The following is a 19,038-nucleotide window of genomic DNA, read 5'->3' as shown; positions in this document are numbered from 1 at the left end:
CACATGACATGATAATGTCTCAGGTCACATGACAATGTTTCAGGTCAAATGACAATGTCTCAGATCACATTACAATGTCTCAGGTCACATGTCAATATATCAGATCACATGACAATGTCTCAGGACACATGACAACATCCCAGATCACATTATAATGTCTAGGGTCACATGACAATGTCTCAGCTCACATTATAATGACAGCTCACATGACAATGTCTCAGGTCACATGACAATGTCTCACATGACATGATAATGTCTCAGGTCACATGACAGTGTCTCAGCTCACATTATAATGACAGCTCACATGACAATGTCTCAGATCACATGACAATGTCTCAGGTCACATGATAATATCTCAGATCATGTTACAATGTGTCAGATCACATGATAATATCTCAGATCACATGACAATGTCTCAGGTGACATGACAATGTCTCAGGTCACATGATAATATCTCAGATCACATGACAATGTATCAGATCAATTGACAATGTCTCAGGTCACATGATAATGTCTCAGGTCATGTCATAATAGCTCAGATCGGTCACATGATAATGTCTCAGGTCACATGACAATGCCTCAGGTCACATGATAATGTATCAGATCACATGACAATGTCTCAGGTCACATGATAATATCTCAGATCATGTTACAATGTCTCAGCACACATTATAATGACAGGTCACATGACAATGTCTCAGATCACATGACAATATCTCAGGTCACATGACAATATCTCAGGTGACATGATAATATCTCAGATCACATTACAATGTTTCAGGTGACATTACAATGTCTCAGGTCACATGATAATATCTCAGGTCACATGATAATATCTCAGGTCACATGACAATGTCTCAGGTCACATGATAATATCTCAGGTCACATGATAATATCTCAGGTCACATGACAATGTCTCAGGTCACATGATAATATCTCAGATCACATGACAATGTCTCAGGTCACATGATAATATCTCAGATCACATGACAATGTCTCAGATCACATGATAATATCTCAGATCACATGACATATCTCAGGTCACATGACAATGTCTCAGGTCACATGATAATATCTCAGATCACATGACAATGTCTCAGATCACATGACAATGTCTCAGGTCACATGATAATGTCTCAGGTCACATGATAATGTCTCAGGTCACATGGCAATGTCTCAGGTCACATGACAATGTCTCAGGTCACATGACAATGCCTCAGGTCACATGACAATGCCAGTATGGTGGATGTACATTAGTATGTCCATGCTACACAGGTACATTGATCTGTAGGTACCCTGTCCCCAGCCTGAGCAGTAGGTACTGACACTGTACACGATTTTGGATGCAGCTTTAATATAAGCTAAGGGTCTGAATGATGTACTAAGGATTACAGCAAAATTTACACAATAAGACCTGGTTACAGACCAGTTTATACAAATGAACCAAGTGTCATTCAGACCTGCTCAGTTCCTAATTTTTTCTTAGATAGAGGTCTCAGAAACAGGGTTTTTCCCTGGTGTTTCGACCACCACCTTTAATACAAGCACAGAAAAATAAACAGGAATTGTATTTTTTTTTCTTATTATTGTGAAAGTTAAAGTTATATAAAATAAAATCAGGAGACTTAAATAAATAAATAAATAAATAAATAAATAAAGTCATTTCTACATGAATAGTCCTAATTGTGATTATATCATGAATCACTGCAAATTACATACAAACATTATGGTTTCAACTCAAATTTTTCTCAGCATTATAATTTGGGATTTTTTTTATATATTAAATCAAGTGAAATCACGAAATCATGAAATCACACTGTATGTGCAGGATATAGCCTATTATTATCAAGCAACTAATTTGTACTTGAATTATTGAATTATTAAAACATTCATTTTTTCATTTAATCAATAAAACATTGTCATTTTTTTATGCAATTTCCTGCGAATAAAATATTTAAAGTATCAAATTTAAAGAGTAAGCTGGCCAAGCATATCATATATATATATATATATATATATATATATATATATATATATATATATATATATATATATATAATCACTTGAATTTAATTAATAAGTTTATCCAGTAAAAAAATTGCTCCAAGAGATAGATTAGAGATGTCTGTGAGTTGTGACGTATCTCCTCTGATATGCTCCATGCAGAAAAGCAGAAAAAAGTTTCTTTTAATTTATTAGACCTAAGTCCATGTGTGGATTTAGATCTAAGAAAACATCTGATGAGCCTAATTTTCTGTATTAAATCCTCACTAAGCGACTCAGATGGTGGTCCTGAGAGTGTAATAGTGTGGCACATTGGCGTCTGGAGAGTAACGATTACTAAATACTGTGTAAGCTCATGTCTGTTCAGGTAAACCTGAAGGAGCCTGTGAATGATGAGTGGCATGATGGACAGAAAGAGATGTCGATAACAAAAAAAAGAGGGAATATGAACATGATTCTTCTGATAACAATTGCAAAAAAAAAATAAAAATTACATGCAATTCAAAGAAATCAAAGAAAAGATCCTGAAAAGAAGGTTATGGAGGTGAAGACTGAGCTAAGGGGTGGTGTTAGCATTCGCTGTTTTGCTCATTTGAATTCAAATTAAACTAAAATATCTACATTCATTTAAATTCTCAGATTTCTTAGAATAAGTCATAGTATCAATCTCCTTAATCTACCTCCTTTCATCTTCAAATCCCAAAATCAGCTCTAGCTGCCAAATTAAGAAAAAAGAATGGTGTGTGTTTCATTAGTTTGACCAGAGCGCTGAAGAGTTCAACGAGATCACGAGTAATGTCGACCTGCCTCTCTGATCCGTCCGCCTCACAGCTTCAGTTAACAAGCGCTTATTGTTTTCTCTCCTCTCGCTCAGCCAGCCCAAAAGATAAAATGAGAGAGTCTCTCTCATTCGTTTTGTCTCTTCGTCTTGTTTCCGCTTTGCTCACTTATTCACTCGTCTGTGCTGCCCATTATCTGAATGTATTGAAGGTGTTGAGATAAAGAGAGAGAGGGAGAGAGAAGGTGGCAAGGAAAAAAAAAGAATGAGTGAAAAGGAAAAGGGGAACACTAGAAAAAAAAAAGACGGCAGGGCGAACAGCGTTTGAATCAATTACATCCTAAAGAAATTTCCATTTGCATTCTTATCTGCTCAGAAGCTCAACAAATGCCAGCTGCCTTTGTCCGGTTATTTTTAGGGGGTTTTTTGGTTGATAATTGTGTAGGAAATATCAAATTTGCATAGAGTGATTATTGTTGATTGTTTATCTAGCCGTCAAGATGGCTCTATATTCCAAGGCTGACAGGTTGTCAAGCACTTAAAACTCATTTATTTGTCAAAATTTGCATGTAATTTGGTGTTAATGAGGGGGTGGTGCTGGACATGATTAAAGCCCAGTTCTAAAGGAAGTGAAGCCTGGCTGTCATCTCTCCACACACACACACACACACACACACACACACACACACACACACACACACACACACAGATGTGAATCCCTGAACACTGTCCTTACCTGTTTGCTAGGACAATAGCAGGAAGCGAGCAAACCCAAACTAAACACACGCTTGTTTGTTGTCATTGTTATTCAAATCAGAGCAGCTCGGCAGCTCGGTGGTTAAATTAATAAAGAAGTGTAGAGGACAGTCCACTCTCCTTTGAAAGTGTGATTAATTAGATTTTTATTAACAAAGAGCAGATGACACCCCCTCCCACCAAAAGTTTGGACGCGAGCGGCCTGTCCCAGCGGGCCTTCGTCCTTGTTTGTTGTCGTTTATCAGCATAGTCTTTCATTATCTCACCTCTAAACTAATCTTTCATCGGTTAGCTTTCCGGGAAAACACACCAGGAATATTAGTAAACATCACTTCAGGCTAAGCGAAACTTTTTCGAAATGCGTTTGTGTGTATTTGCTTGAGTGAAACACCTAACTGGTTTCTCTGTTCAATCCAGCGAGAAAAGGAAATGATCTCACAATCAGAAGTTGTGATGCAATACACAGTGATGATTCTAGACCATTTCAACAGGTAGAGCAAAATGATGCCAGTTGTTCTGTTAATTCTAGTAATCACTACACAATACAAGCCCTGATTGAATCACCAACTCGGCAGCTACTTGCTATTTACAAAATCCACACAGATTTTTCAGTCTGTAGGATTTTGAAAAAAATCCTAATATTTCCAAGAATCAAATAAAAAAATCACGTGTCTGAGAAGCCAATAAGAGTCTAAAAGGAAATCAAATTAATCATTTGTAATGTGAATCCAAAATGGAAGCACAATAATAATGATTCTATAAGATTCGGCATGTTGTAGCCCAACAATCAGGATAGAAATAACTCTAGTTCTCTTGGCAGAGCAGACAAATCATTTTTATTTCTCACTGTCTGTGTCTCTCCACAACAATCTTTCCTTTAAATTTTATCTTATTTCTCTTTTTTCTTGAATCTGTACAAATTAGAAACATGACAGTAACACGACAGACAGCTATCGCCTGGGATTCGGGTGTGGCGGTACGCATGAATGTGGAAACAAATGAATAAACCGACAGCCCAAACCCCCCAACTCATATACTTGCCAAAGCAAGAGGAATATACTGAATCTACTGTAGGCTGCAAGTCAAAATAGCCAACTACGCCACCCCAGGGGCTTACTACAAGGAACTCTCTCTTACATTAAGCTCCAAAGACACACGGGTTCAGTTACGGCTGAGTCAAGTATCAGACCGGATTGTAATTATTTCGAATAGCACATAAAGTCATTCAAATGCAAAAACACACAGTCACACACAGTACCTCTTGGTACCAGAATTAAATACAGGCCTCGCTAAGCCAGAGGACACCCAATGGATGTACACCCCTCTGTGAGCACTGCAACTGCCAGAAGCACCAGCACCAACACACAAGAAGGTACACTCTCACTATAGCTGGCCACACCAATTCTGAAGGGAAATAAAACAGTTAAATACAGTTAGGAGCACATACACACACCATGCACTCTCATAAAAACAAAAACATTGCACAAATCAACATGGCAACTCATCATACAAATTAAAAATGAACACAGATCATTATAGAAAGAAAAGAAAAAGGCAGTTGAAGCACAAAAAGACAAAAAAAAGAAAGAAAATGACAAAAGGAATGTTAAAGACAAGACGGTGTCAGTTTGGTGGTTAATCCTGGTTTAACTTTCACGTTTTACCTTCAACTGTTCGAATTGGATGATCATAAAGCACCAAGCATCAGGATTGGTCAGTCCAGGTTTGCAAATTGTATGAACTCAAAAGGAAAGGCTTAAAAGAGCGACGCTGTGCTGTGCACAACAGCGGACACACCGCTATTAGTATTACTAGTCAGACAACCCCACAAGCCAGTCTTGCTCAATGCTGGTGATCAGTCACTGAAGCACGGATCGCTGTCATTTTCACGTAGTCTGATGCCCTATAATTTCTTCGTCCCAAGAGGACCTGAGTTGTAAATGTCCAAGATATTCGTACAAAACCAGAAAACCTGCTGCAACGTTGCTTAGCCACACACTAACCAGGTAAGTACAAAAGACAATCAGATTAAAAATTGCCACCATGCCAGTAAAAAACACATACATATCAAGAATGACATACCTGTTGGCTATTACGCTAGTCAAAAGAGTTTGACAGCATGCAACACAGAGAAATGTTTGTTGCTCAAAAGTATCCCACTGTGCTCCTCAGTCCACACTAGAAATAAAGCAGAATTAAAACCTCTGTCACCAAACATTGAGTCATATAAACCAGCAAACAGCTCTAACCTCGTGGGCATAAGGCACTTCTAGATGGGGCACTCTCCTATGATATCACAGACCCCTTTTTTATAGCCTAAGTACAAGAGCCCAATTTAAAACCCCACCCCATCATTTCTCTGAGGTACAATACTCTTACATGGGGATCTGGTGTGCTTCAGTTGTAGATCACTCCAGCTGAAAGCTCAGTGTAGTTTTTCTCATCTGAAGACACAAGTGTAGTCAGCGATTCTGAGATTTTAAAAATCCCATAGTGTGCTTTCAGCTTAAGAGAGGACAGAAAACTCTTTCTCCAAATATTATGATATTTTGAATACTCTGTAAGATTTACACAACTCAATTTGTATTCTGTGCTAGACAGAATAGTTTTAAACTTTCAGTTTTGCCACTGTTTCTTCTTTTTGACTCTTGCTGTCTTGTTTATTATTTTTCTAGTGTCTATCACACCTTTGTCTAGTTTCTACCAATTTGGCTCAGGGAATAAAAACCCAGTCTAATCCACAAGGGAGACTTGATACGCTATCTTAAGGGATCTGTCTAGAATTTTTTTACAGAGCCAAATATGTAAATAATTAATTATTTTTAAGTTGACTTAATTTGGTTATGGGGATAAGAAAGAAAAAGGGTGCAAGGAGATTGCTGGAACATTGGCACAGACTCCCCTGGCCTAGTGATATCACTTACTAGTGGGCAGCCGTGACTCAAGCAGTTACATTTCTTGGTTGTCGCTATTGGGTCCTTGAGCAAGGCACTTAATCATCTCTGCACTGGGGATGCAGCATCATGGCTAACCCTGTACTCTGACCTCATCTTCCTAGGCTGGGATATGCAAAGAAAAGTATTTGACTGTGCTATCTTGTATATGGGACAAAAATAAAAGTTTTGTCTTCTTCTATCACTAGGGCAGGTACTGCACGTGCTGTTCTGGAAGATTACACATGCTAACACCTTTAAAATCCAGCACATTACTGCCTAGGTAATTACCTAATCATTTGAATCGGGTGTGTGTAATGCAGTGCTGTAGACTTCACCAAATTTGAAGGATCTCAACCGCATGTTCAAAAATCATTCAGTAACTGGTGGATCTGAACCCTAAAAACAATGGTGTGTGGCAGGAATACACTTTGAATAGGCCATCAGTCTACCAAATGGCACATGCACATATATCCACACTTAAGTGCAATTTAGCATAGCCTAACCACCTACGGCATGTTTTTAGGAGGTCAAAAGAAACCAGAGAACCAACAGGACACCCACATAGACACAAGGAGAACAGGCGGAGCTCCACAAAGACCGTAATCTGAGCTCAGGAGAGAACCACGGACCCTAGAGTTGTGAGGAGGCAACACTACCCACTGTGCCACTATGCCACCCACCTGTGCATTACATGAGTAATTATTCCAAACAGAACCGCCCGCACCAGAAACAACACGCAGCTCAGCTGTCTCTACTGCCTTTTCCAAAACTCTTCACATCAATGATGAGTGACCGCATACAATGTGTGATTGGCAGCTTGATTATGTTATTAATACTGTGGTCTAGCTGGTTACATCATGAAAATTAGATAATTTTGCGGTTTTTGGAAGGTAGAAGTAAAATTAAACACTGTCACTACAACATACATTTTTTGTTTATTTGTTTAACAGAACAGAAATCATGGAGTCGTGCAAACATGTATGGGAAGGGAGGTGATCCGGATCTGCAAGGTCAGATCTTGCCACAAGGATGATACAGAACATGGTAACATGGAAGATACTACTTTAGGAAAATGTGTTGCTTTTATTAATAGTTGTCGCACTCTTCCCGAACAATGATGGATTATTTGTGAACTAACCATTGATTTGGAAATCCCCTAAGTGATTAGGGTGAATCAGTTTAAATGTGTTGAATCAATTTAAATCAGATGACTCCATTTGAAAAGGATGAATTTATTTGAATCAAGTAAAACAATTTGAATCAGAAGACTCCATTTAAATGAGTTGAATCAATTTGTATCAAGTGAATCAATTTGAATTACTGTAAGTGAATCCATTTGATTCGAAATGTCATTATAAGCAGAGAATCTCTGGGATTTTAGTCCTAATCAATTCCATCATTTCAGCCTGGTTTCAGATTACAGATTACAGTCATGTGATTTATCCATTCAGAAAAGTCTTCTACTGTATTTAACAATGCATGCATACCATATGTGCACAATACAAGCACTCAGGCAGGTGAGAAAAACGCTCGGAAGTTAAAATACTGAGTTCAGAAGAGATTTACAGACCACTGTAATATGAGAGCAAATTAATCTAAGAGTGTCTGGTGTCTGGCGTGTTACTCTTTCAGATCATGTCTAGACAAGTATATGTCATGAAGTAGAATGAATGGTACAAGAAGACAAATGGAGCAAGAGCGACAGGACGAAAGATGCTGATAGAGTTGAAGAGGATGTCAGTACTTCCTTGATAAATCTCTGGTGCAGCAAAAAAGTCTCACAGAATGCAGCAGCAATAGCCAAAAGAGAGGCGTTAAAAAAGGCTTCCATCTTTTTTACATTTCAAAGTCAACTCCAGTGACCAGAGTTTCATTTCAACCACTGCAACAGCTTTATCCTGGTCAGATCATCCGCATACCTGAGTTTTTGGCACAGGTTTTTACGCCGGATACCCTTCCGGACTTAACTCTCCTATTTTATCTAGGCTTGGGACCAGCAATGAGAGTTAACCCCTCAGTGGCAAGGTTGGTTCTCTGCCTAGGGACTCCTGGCCACAGTGGAGAGAGCATTGGAGAACAACAGGGACATATCCATAATTAAGAAAGTAATTTAAAAAATAAAAAAGGGTAAGAAAAGCAAGCAAACAAACAAACATAAACACAAAACATGAAAAGCACTGATACATGACACAACCAAACAGATTAAAATGCTAATTTGTAAGATTTGATTTTAGCCTTCAATTACTAATAATGATATAAGAAGCACATAGCCTTCAGCCAAGACTGTGAAACAGCCAATCGCAACTTGACTGAAGATCTCAAATAGAATCCTGGGAGCAGAATAATGACTCACAGAGGTAGGTGGGAGCTAGACCAATAAAAGCTTTAAAAACAAACAGAAAAAACTATAAACTGGATCCTTTATTGGACAGGGAGCCAGTGCAAGAATGCCAGAAAACTAAGTTGATGTGGTCTCTATTTAAGATGAAATAAAAGCATGAATAAGTTTTTCAAAGTCCTGCAAAGAGAGAAATAACTTGATTTTAGAAATCACTGTAAGTTGATCAAAAGTAAACTTACCACAGAGTTGATTTGCTGATCAAATATAAGATCACAATCGAATCGAATAAAACACCAAGATTCTTCACCCGTGGTCCAACATCCCCGTGCCAGTAGCCTACTCCAAACAATTTAATAGAGTAGTAGTAGATTTGGATAGACCAAAGAGAATAAGATCTTATTTATTCTCGTTTAATTGAAGAAAATTGATAGCCGTCCAGGATTTAACAGCATCAATGCACGTATTGAGACACAGTTAGTGAGCAAGGATGGGGTTGGGTTTCAAAGGATGGTAGAGCTGAGTGTCTCTGAGATGTGAGGAAACCAGGATTGCATACACTAGCCAAAGATCAGGATCAAAACCTTGCACTATCATGCTGTAAGGAAGCAAAATGATATTTAGATTTACATTGATGCATTTGGTACAGATACATGTATAGAAGTGCTCTGAAAACTCTATCAATGAATACATTGATACTGGTTAAGAAGGTCACAAACACACCAGTCTAAAAACTCTGCTGGAAAGTGAAGTGACATACGGCTAAGTACAGTGACCCATACTCAGAATTCGTTCTCTGCATTTGACCCATCCAAAGTGCACACACACACACCGTGAACACACACCCGGAGCAGTGGGCAGCCGTTTTTATGCTGCGGCACCCGGGGAGCAGTTGGGGGGTTCGGCACTTCAGTCGTAGCCAGCCCGAGACTCGAACCCACAACCTTAGGATTACGGGTCATACTCTCTAACCATTAGGCCACGACTTGCCCCATATTAGGCCACGACTTGCTATAGCAAGAAAAGCACTGAGACCACATGTGCTAATTCAAGTATTCAATTCGTTTTGCTGCTGTAAAAGAGAAAGTAAAATGAGAGTGTCAGATAAACGACAAAAGAGGAAAAGGATGGATATTCGACCATGGTTAAGTCAAGGTTGTGTGCAGTGACCAAAGGTAAGATCAGAGATTTTCCTGGTTCAGTTATGCACCTGGTTCAGTTATGCACCTATGTCCACCATTCCCATAAAATTGTGTTGTAATCTGTGGCTTTGTTCTTCACAAGAAATTGTTATTCGGAATATTATCACACAGAGTTTAAAAAGTCATAAAAAATATAAAATTGTAAAGTCAGTCATGATATCTATCAGTATTCCAAGCCTTTTGGCTATGGTAAAGAAAAAGTCTACTGGAAGTCATGAAATATTTAAGAACTTTAAACATTAAACACTTAGACCTCAGTCTGTCTTTGGTAAGACACTGAAGAGACAGTGCCTGCTTTAAAAGTGAAGCTCAAAGGACTAACATGTTTGCTAATCCTGACTAGGAGAAATCCCTATAAAACGGCTCCTGTAGCAAATCCATCGCTGAACCCAAGGTCTAACAGCAGCTTGATCTCACCACCTTCACGGCTTCCCCAGCTGCGTCCACCTGCAGAGAGTCACGGCTCGACTGACGGCTGGCTAAGGATTAGCGAGGCTAATAGCTCCCAGTGCGGATGGTTAAAAGCCAGAGTCACAGTTTTGAAGAGTACCTGCATGCTAGCCAGTCTCTACTTAACTGCACTGGAAGATACCTGGGAATAGGAATGAATGCAGTTCAAGGGAGCTGATCTACTGGTCTGTTGCTCTAATGCAGATGCTAGAGAGAGAGAGAGAGAGAGAGAGAGAGAGAGAGAGAGAGAGAGAGAGAGAGAGAGAGAGAGAGAGAGAGAGAGAGAGAGAATTGAGTTGTATTACTGATGAAGAGGCTCTTTAGCACAGTTGAGCTTGAACTCTCCACTCGCTATTCATGCTTTCAACAGCTATGCATTAATGCTATCATTCATGCCACAGCTGACACTTTGTGCCTTTTTTACTTCCAAAAGCATCTCGGACAGATACGACTCACCAGTTCAACAGAAAGCTAACACCAGTAAAGATCAACCATTTTATGAAAATTTTGAATCTTCACGCTGAGAAACCTGAGTGGAAAATTAACACTTTGAGCACTTGCTAATTGCAATATCTCAAACCAGTAAATTTTATGTAACTTACGGTATATATATATATATATACCGCAATACCTTATATTGGTGTTCAAGTGTGGATATATAATAAATAAATTATAGCTGAACTAAGTACATGAAATGTCCAGTCATCTATTTTCTGTACTGTTTATCCTAAACAGGGTAGCAGGGAACCTGGGGTCAACTCAACACAGGGCACAATCACACGTACACGTTGGTAAAGGAAACTGGAGTACCCAGTGGAAACCCCTGAAGCACAAGGGAAACATGCAAACTCAGGAATCAAGGTGCAAGGCAAACCTGTTAATTACTAAGCCAGAAGAGGAAGAACAATGATTAATTACCTATAACATCACATCCAATTCAGCAAGGGTTACAATTTGTATTGATTAAAGATGGACATTTTACCATTTGCTCATTTGACTAAAGTATACAAAAGTATACAACAGGTTTATAAGCAAATACTTAATATCAAGTGAAGTTTCCCACACATTATGTTAGTATTGTAGATATGTTAGTAGAAATAGATCTATAAGAAGCCACACCCATTTTCTATTCTGCTGGTTATCTGCCTAGATAGCGTCTATTGATTTATACATATCTGTTATAAGGGTGCTTCCAGTTATATTTGCCTCCTTTTTTTTTCTTTTCATCGGACAAGCCTTCATATTATAAGTCCACAAGTGACCATGCTACCACTGTTGGGCCCTTGAGCAAGGCCCTTAACCCTCTCTGCTCCAGGGGGGCTGTATCATGGCTGCCCCTGTGCTCTGACCCCAACCTCCAAAGTTTGCGAAGAAAGAATTTCACTCTGCTGTAATGTATATGTGACAAATAAAGGCTACTATTCTATTCTATTCTATTCTATTCTATTCTATTCTATTCTATTCTATTCTATTCTAGCAGTGATGTTTATGGTACCGGAACACAACCATCCAATCAGTAACCATGGGGCCAACACCTGCAAGACAATGAGGCATGTCATCTATTTTCAACTAAGGGATGTCTCAAATGTCTTTATATAGAGAGCAAATAAAAACTTGTTTTCTTTGACAAAAGGAAGCTTTCATAAGGTTGTGATGGACTTTAACAAGTAGCATAAAGGGTACATCACATAAGACACTGTTACCAAAGTTGGGAGAGACGGTTTTGTGTGTTTTTACAAAGACACGACAATCATCTAGACGATGATATAAAAAAGTGTTCATCTTCATAAGCAGGCTTTTGAGATACTGAAAAGGACTTTTCTCAGTGCTTATTTTAGTCCACTAATCAAATATATTGAGCGTTTAGGTGTATATGTAGGTAATCGAATGAAGTATTTGTATCTATATTAAGCAAACGTCTATAACCAGTATATTCCACATCCACTCATGCAAAGATCAATGGCCATTAAAGGAGTTCTCGTGGTGACTGTTGGCCCATCAACTCATGTTAATTTTTCCATAATTGTAACATAATGGCAACAAATAACACTATAATAGTTTTAGTGTAACCCTGTAAAATTGTTATCACTCTTGTCCTTGGCAAATAGCCATTGCCTTTGTGCTGTATCTTAATTTGTGTTGTGCAGATTCACTATCTCTCATCCACTTAAAGACTAGCCCCATGAGCTAATGTTATCAGAAATAAACCGGTGTAACGTCTTTGTCTTGTCGCTAATCTTGTCATAAGGAGGTTCATCCCAGTGAAGATGGCATCATGCCTGTGATATCCTAATTTAAACATCAAAGATTCTATCATTAAGACAGCAGTTTCCGGATCCACGTTTCAGTGAAAATGAGTCTCGCACAGCCTGTAAACGCTTTGTCACTCAGTCTCACCGGACTTTATGCTTGTGCACTTGAGGAACAAAGAATATCATCATTAGTGTGATCTCTGGCTTCGAAGCTGTGACTTGATTCGGATCTGTGTTGATGTTGTTGTTGTTGTTGTTGTTGGTTTTTTTATTAATAGCTGTCATTCAAAGCAAGCACTTCAAAAACAGGCTGATGTTTGGCAGAGGATCAACTAGGCTTCATGGCACCTTGAGTCTCGCCTCACCTCTCAGAGCGGAAAGGAAGATGTTTCATTGCATCTGGATAAGCTGGAGCCAAGTGATAGTGTTACCAAGCTACCATATTAAACATTGAAATTAAGTAAATTTGCAATAGTAGCAGGCCTTCTTTGGATGACACATTTTTTTAGCCCATCTCAAAATAATATGTAAATTTTAAAGCATCAAATCTGAGAGAAATGAGCTTGTCCAAAAACATTTTGCAATACTGGACTAAACCTTTATCCATAAAAATGTCATACAGAGTGTGCTTTAAAAAGTGGCACAGGAAGGAAGCGTTTAAACAAGAAAAGCCTGGGTTTTTGGTTGATGTATGATTTATTCATTGTTGTTTTTCTCTGAATTTTTTTTTTCTTTTCCATGCTAAAGGACAGGATACTTTGAACTGGAGTACAAAGCAATATATATTTGGGTCACACTATTTTCCCTTTTTCCTAGAAGAGAATTTTTTTCCCATTGCATGATTTTTCTCCCCGCTTTCTTCACAGAGCTCGTCTGCCAGCTGGGTCGGTTTCTTCTTCTTCTTCTTCTTCTTCTTCTTCTTCTCACTTTCCTCCATGTTTGTCCTTAAAGAGACAAGCAGCAGGGTGCCCTGATGTAGGAATAGGGAGAGTGGGGGCAGAAGGACTTGCAGCTAAATAATGGATGATTTCTTATTGAAATAAAGCCGGGGTGAGAAACAGCACAGGCAGGCATGTCATTACCAAGGAAACAGAGCTGAATGCTTAATCCAGAACTTCAGGAGTCAAAGACAACAGTCCTAGAACCTGCCATCATTTGCTATTGCTCTACTAGCCCTGAGCTCTGCTCCTGCATTTTATGTATAAAAAAAAAAGAAAAAAAAAAGCCTTGAATAGATATGAAGGAACAAAAGTCATGTATATTTGCTTTTGTTGGTTCTAGTAACAGAGAATTGTTCTTGGCAGGACTGTTTATTGATCTTGGCTTTACGATCTCCCGGACAGCTTTCATTATTAACCTTCATCTTTTAAAAAAGAACGTGTGATAGCTCGTCCACATGGCTCTGAAGTACTATTCAGAAGGGATCACATTTTCCGGACATGCAGTGGGGTCCAGAAGTCTGTGACCACATTGAATATATGAGGGTTTTTTATATATACTGTAACTTTGGACATAAACTAAAAGAATTTACAGAAAAAAGTAATAAAAAAATAAAGGAACTATTCTAGTTCATTTGAGCACTCAAAGTGGTCTTGGACCGATATAGCCTGTATATGTGAACACTCCAAATGATCTCAGACCCAATTAAAAGGACACACAAATAAACCAAACCGATGGACCTCAGGAGGTTGTCTGAGAATGTTTGTAGGTTCTTGTAGGTTCTTGATCGATTTGAACATGAACCACTTTGTATTTTGTTTGCCTGAAGACTTGAGACTTATCGTAGGTAGCTGCCATGTTCCATCACTGGTAAAAATAAAACTTTTCACAGTGTCTGGTCATGATTTGTATGGTACCAGAAGGAGATAAGTGTACTTATGATATTTGGTGAGATGACTGCATTTAAACGTGCATCTATCCTCAGCCCTAAATTTCATATAAGAATATTAATGTTTTTCAGAAGCACTCAAAAGTACATGAACATTCGGCGAGTTCTTAAGACGTTGTGGTGAGAACCACAAGAGGTCTGAGACTACTGTACATCAGTGCTAAAGAGGACCAAAAAAGAAACTGGTTCACTTGTAATTCTACTTTCATTTTAAACATCAAAAGCACTGAGATCACTTCCCTTTCTGGTTCAGTTCAAAATGAGTGTGCTTCATTTAAAGTCTACTATTTGTCAAACCACCCTATGATTATATTTAATTATCACTCATTTCACTTTTTCCTTATTTTTTAAATTAAAACCAAATACAAAATCGAAGCATTTTCACCAACAATCACTGAATTTGGACCACAATATACAACTGATCAGTAAATTATGACCACAAAGGATCTCTGTATACATCACACAGATGGCAGTGGCTTAATGATGGACACATGAGCGTCACACTACATATACTATACATTTCATTTTAAAACAAATGGCTATACCTGTGCTAGGAACTTTCTAAAAGTCACACTCCTCTTACAAGTCCTTGTAAGCATCTAGATTTTATTCTTCTGTACTGATTTTATAAGACATGATAGAAAAGGTGGCTTTCAAGAAAAAGAAAGAAAAAAAAAGCACTACTGCATGGCTTCTCAAGGAGCACAGTGGTTTAATGGGTGGTGCATTTGCCACTATTCACTGCCCTGCATACGCCTGGTTTTCTCAGGTACTCCTGTTTCCTCTCCCAGTTGAAAGACATGTGGGCTGATTGGCATCTCTAAATTGTCTATAGTGTGTGTGTGTGTGTGTGTGTGTGTGTGTGTGTGTGTGTGTGTGTGTGTGTGTGTGTGTGTGTGTGTGTGTGTGTGTGTGTGTGTGTGTGTGTGTATGAGAGAGAGAGATCTAGAGTGTCTCCTGCTGTCAGGACTCAGCCCGGACCTTGGCCACGTGCAGGTGTTTATGTTCTTCGTCACGTGTCTGCCCCACCCTTGTCTGTTCCTCCCGTTTTCACACACCTGTTTCCCATTGTGATTACCCTGTGTATTTATCTGTGCCGCGTTGCCTTGTGCAGCGAGGAATCTACTGTTGTCTTGTCCTGTCTTTAGTCCGTGTCATGTTTAGTGTTCTTTTGTTATTAAACCCTGTTTATTTCGCTATCCTGTGTTTGAGTCTGTTTTATCTCGTGCTCGTGACTCCTGCATTGTGCCCCTTTAAATCCTGTGTTGGATAAACTCATGGAGATCATGGTGGTGTCTGCGAACTGTTGTTGCCTCGGTCAGATTTGTACTCGGGTGTTCCCTCATTGAACATTTGATTGCTAGGTCAGGAACTCAGAAATCACACTGATGCTGTTTACACAATTCCACTTGACTACAGTATATACAGTTGTAGCCTCTTAAGGTTCCTATCATCTCAGGGAGTATTTTCCTCACTGCCTTGCCTCTGGCTTGCTTATTATGAATAAATCTAAATAAAAATTTGAAACTTTGTCATTTAAGTTTTAAATTTATTTACCTGTAAATCCGCTTTGAGACAATTTCTACTGTTAAAAGACAAAAGCTACACAAAAGAAATAATGAATTGAATACGCAGTACAGATAATGTCTGGATGGATGCACGGTACTTCTTTCTACACAATATAATGGGATTTTACCAACACGTCATCATGAAGTAAATATAACCTGGTTTTATTACTACTGGTCATTTTATAGGAATAATACCAGAGAAATTAAAAAAAATAATAATAATAATACTGGTAAGACAGATTTGGATGGCATTGCAATCTGAGATCTTTCAGTAATAATGAATCTCTTCTGTTTTGTCGTTTGTTTAGTTATTTGTTCATCTATGTAAAATCATCACTTAGATGTGACATATGACCAAATGCTGTTTTCGCTGTGGAATTTTAGCGATGCTCATTTTTCTTGTGTTTCCTGAATGCTTTAATCAGGAAACTCAACATCTCTTAATGGTCCTGTGAAAACAGCACTTCGCTTGTATCGAGGCTGGTGAGTGCACAACTTTCCTCTGCATTTTCTCCGGACTCATTAGCGCTTGGAAGAAACTTGTGGCTCTTTGCCAGCTGAGTGAAAAACGAGGAAGCAGAATTTTGCTGCCTGCTTTAGCGCTGATGAGGCCAGCACACGCCTTTGCTTGTTTCATACAACTCATATATTTGCAGTCTGTGCTTTCCTCACACTAAGCAGAGGCTGGGAGCTGACGAGCTTTCCCGAGGTAAGAGTGTGAAGTGCTTGGACCTGACACATCGATGGATTCATAACGTATTGGCAGTCAGCATTAGTCCTGCTGTTTGAAGAATTGATTTTTTTTCAGATCCCAAGAAACACCACGTTAGGTAAAATACGGCTGCTGGTAAGGTTTGTGTCGAGATATCGGTATATGTAGAGGAAGAATCTGACTTTGTCATTATAGAGTAGCAAAATGAAGAAGTATGGACATGTCCTTGCTACTGGCATGGATGAAACTTGTGCAGGTCAGGCATATGGTTGCATATTGTGATAATCAGTGCTAGAAGAATAACAGAAAAGTAAACAGAGGCAAAGCGAAAGCGGGCGGTTAAGAGCTGGAGGCCTCTCCTGTTCTGTGGAGGCAGTTAGAGAGAGTGGGCGATGTTATCAGCGAGCCAGCAGAACAGCCACAATGAGCCACACTACAACTCACGGACTGAACATACAGCCCTGAGGAACTTTTCTGGAAACATCTGTTTTAACCGGCAGAAATATTACTGCCTTTTACCTGATTTCACCAATGCTTTTTTTTTGTCTTTGCATGATTTTGGTTTGCTGAGTAGAGGAGAAAAAGTTTACTTTAGAGAAGAGTATTTTATTAATGGCTTAAGGGAAATTATTTAGCAACAGGACAGACTACATATTTGCATTTCACAAGACTTTAAACTCACAACATACTACAATATAAAAGAAAGAGTATTCATATACGTAATTCTCCAAGTTCCTTATAGATTGAGCCTGACATTTCTGCACAGATTAATAATCTGAAGGAAATATAGTCCAAGTTAGTGTAGTGCATAAATATAGTGGAAGGAAGGAAATATAGTGCAGGTTTGAAATATGTGTGATGAGGATTTGGGGTGTTGTGTGTACAAAATTCATATATATGTGTGTACAGTATATACTCATAAGTAAAGTCATAAATCAGTGGCAGCGTGTGTGTATTTATGTGCAGTGACACTAAGTACAAATTAATTGTAATAATCATGGTATGCAGTGTAATAGTGTAGTACTAAATCCAATGGGAATAGATTTTCTTTCAATTTGTGTAACCATGATGTGAGCATGTTGTGCTAGCTAGAGTGTTGTCTGATAGCTTAGTGATGCATTTCACTTCATCAGTGTTTCCACATACCTGCATATTCGTAGCTGATTCTGGAAAAACTTTGCATGATAATTAATTCACCCAATAAAACCGCTCAATGCATGCTATAGTCGCAGTGTTGTAAATGTACAGTTTTTGTTTTGAAAAAGTCAATAAATGAGTCTCAGCTTTTTTTTTTTAGCCAGAACTATTCTAAAGCAAAAACAAAACAAACAAAGGGGGCACGGTGGCTTAGTGGTTAGCACGTTCGCCTCACACCTCCAGGGTTGGGAGTTCGATTGCCGCCTCCGCCTTGTGTGTGTGGAGTTTGCATGTTCTCCCCGTGCCTCAGGGGTTTCCTCCGGGTACTCCGGTTTCCTCCCCCGGTCCAAAGACATGCATGGTAGGTTGATTGGCATCTCTGGAACATTGTCCGTAGTGTGTGAGTGAATGAGAGTGTGTGTGTGCCCTGCGATGGGTTGGCACTCCGTCCAGAGTGTATCCTGCCTTGATGCCCGATGACGCCTGAGATAAGCACAGGCTCCCCGTGACCCGAGAAGTTCAGATAAGCAGTAGAAAATGAATGAATAAATGAATGAAAACAAACAAAAGAAGAACCAACCAAAAAACCTACGCCAGAAAAATCTGCTTGTCCTGGCTGGCTTAGCTAATGATCTAATGATTTGGCCTACCCCTGACTAACCCGATGCTTAACCATTTGTGACATGGATTATTGGATATAGTGGATGCTGGCCTAATGATCTGCCCATGGCTAATATTATGCATATCCATGTTTTTTTTTCTTTGCGTGTGAATGTGAGGAGGTTGAGGCGAGGCACAGACGCGCTGTAAGCTGGCGTGAGAGGCTTTAGGGAAGCTCTCTGTGGTGTGGGTTTGTAAGGAAGATAAGCAGGTCTTGTTGTTGTCTCGAAAAAACTCAACAAAGGGAAACATGCGATGGAAGATTTGCACGTCCCCGGCGAAAAGCCTTTGCATGAAGCCGCAGTCTTTAGTCGCATTAAGGGCCCACAATGAATGGGAGTGTGCCAGTGTGGACCA

At 39.1% G+C, this 19,038-nt stretch overlaps 1 long non-coding RNA gene across 2 annotated transcripts; it reads right to left on the bottom strand.

Annotated features, from left to right (window-relative positions):
• Positions 1-7,690: 7,690 nt before the first annotated feature.
• LOC113634594 lies at positions 7,691-11,853 on the bottom strand. 2 transcript variants are annotated; one of them, XR_007140514.1, is made up of 4 exons: positions 11,250-11,853; positions 10,337-10,671; positions 9,055-9,410; positions 7,691-8,522 (listed from the first exon to the last, which is right to left on the bottom strand). It is a non-coding gene; the product is annotated as an uncharacterized LOC113634594 (long non-coding RNA). The 2 variants fall into 2 exon arrangements; XR_007140513.1 differs by having other exon boundaries at positions 7,691-9,410.
• Positions 11,854-19,038: the final 7,185 nt, after the last annotated feature.

Source organism: Tachysurus fulvidraco, chromosome 5 (genome assembly GCF_022655615.1).
Source record: "Tachysurus fulvidraco isolate hzauxx_2018 chromosome 5, HZAU_PFXX_2.0, whole genome shotgun sequence".
NCBI classification, from domain to species: domain Eukaryota; kingdom Metazoa; phylum Chordata; class Actinopteri; order Siluriformes; family Bagridae; genus Tachysurus; species Tachysurus fulvidraco.
Note: the sequence above shows the minus strand (reverse complement) of the source record. Positions and strands in the feature narration are given on the sequence as shown.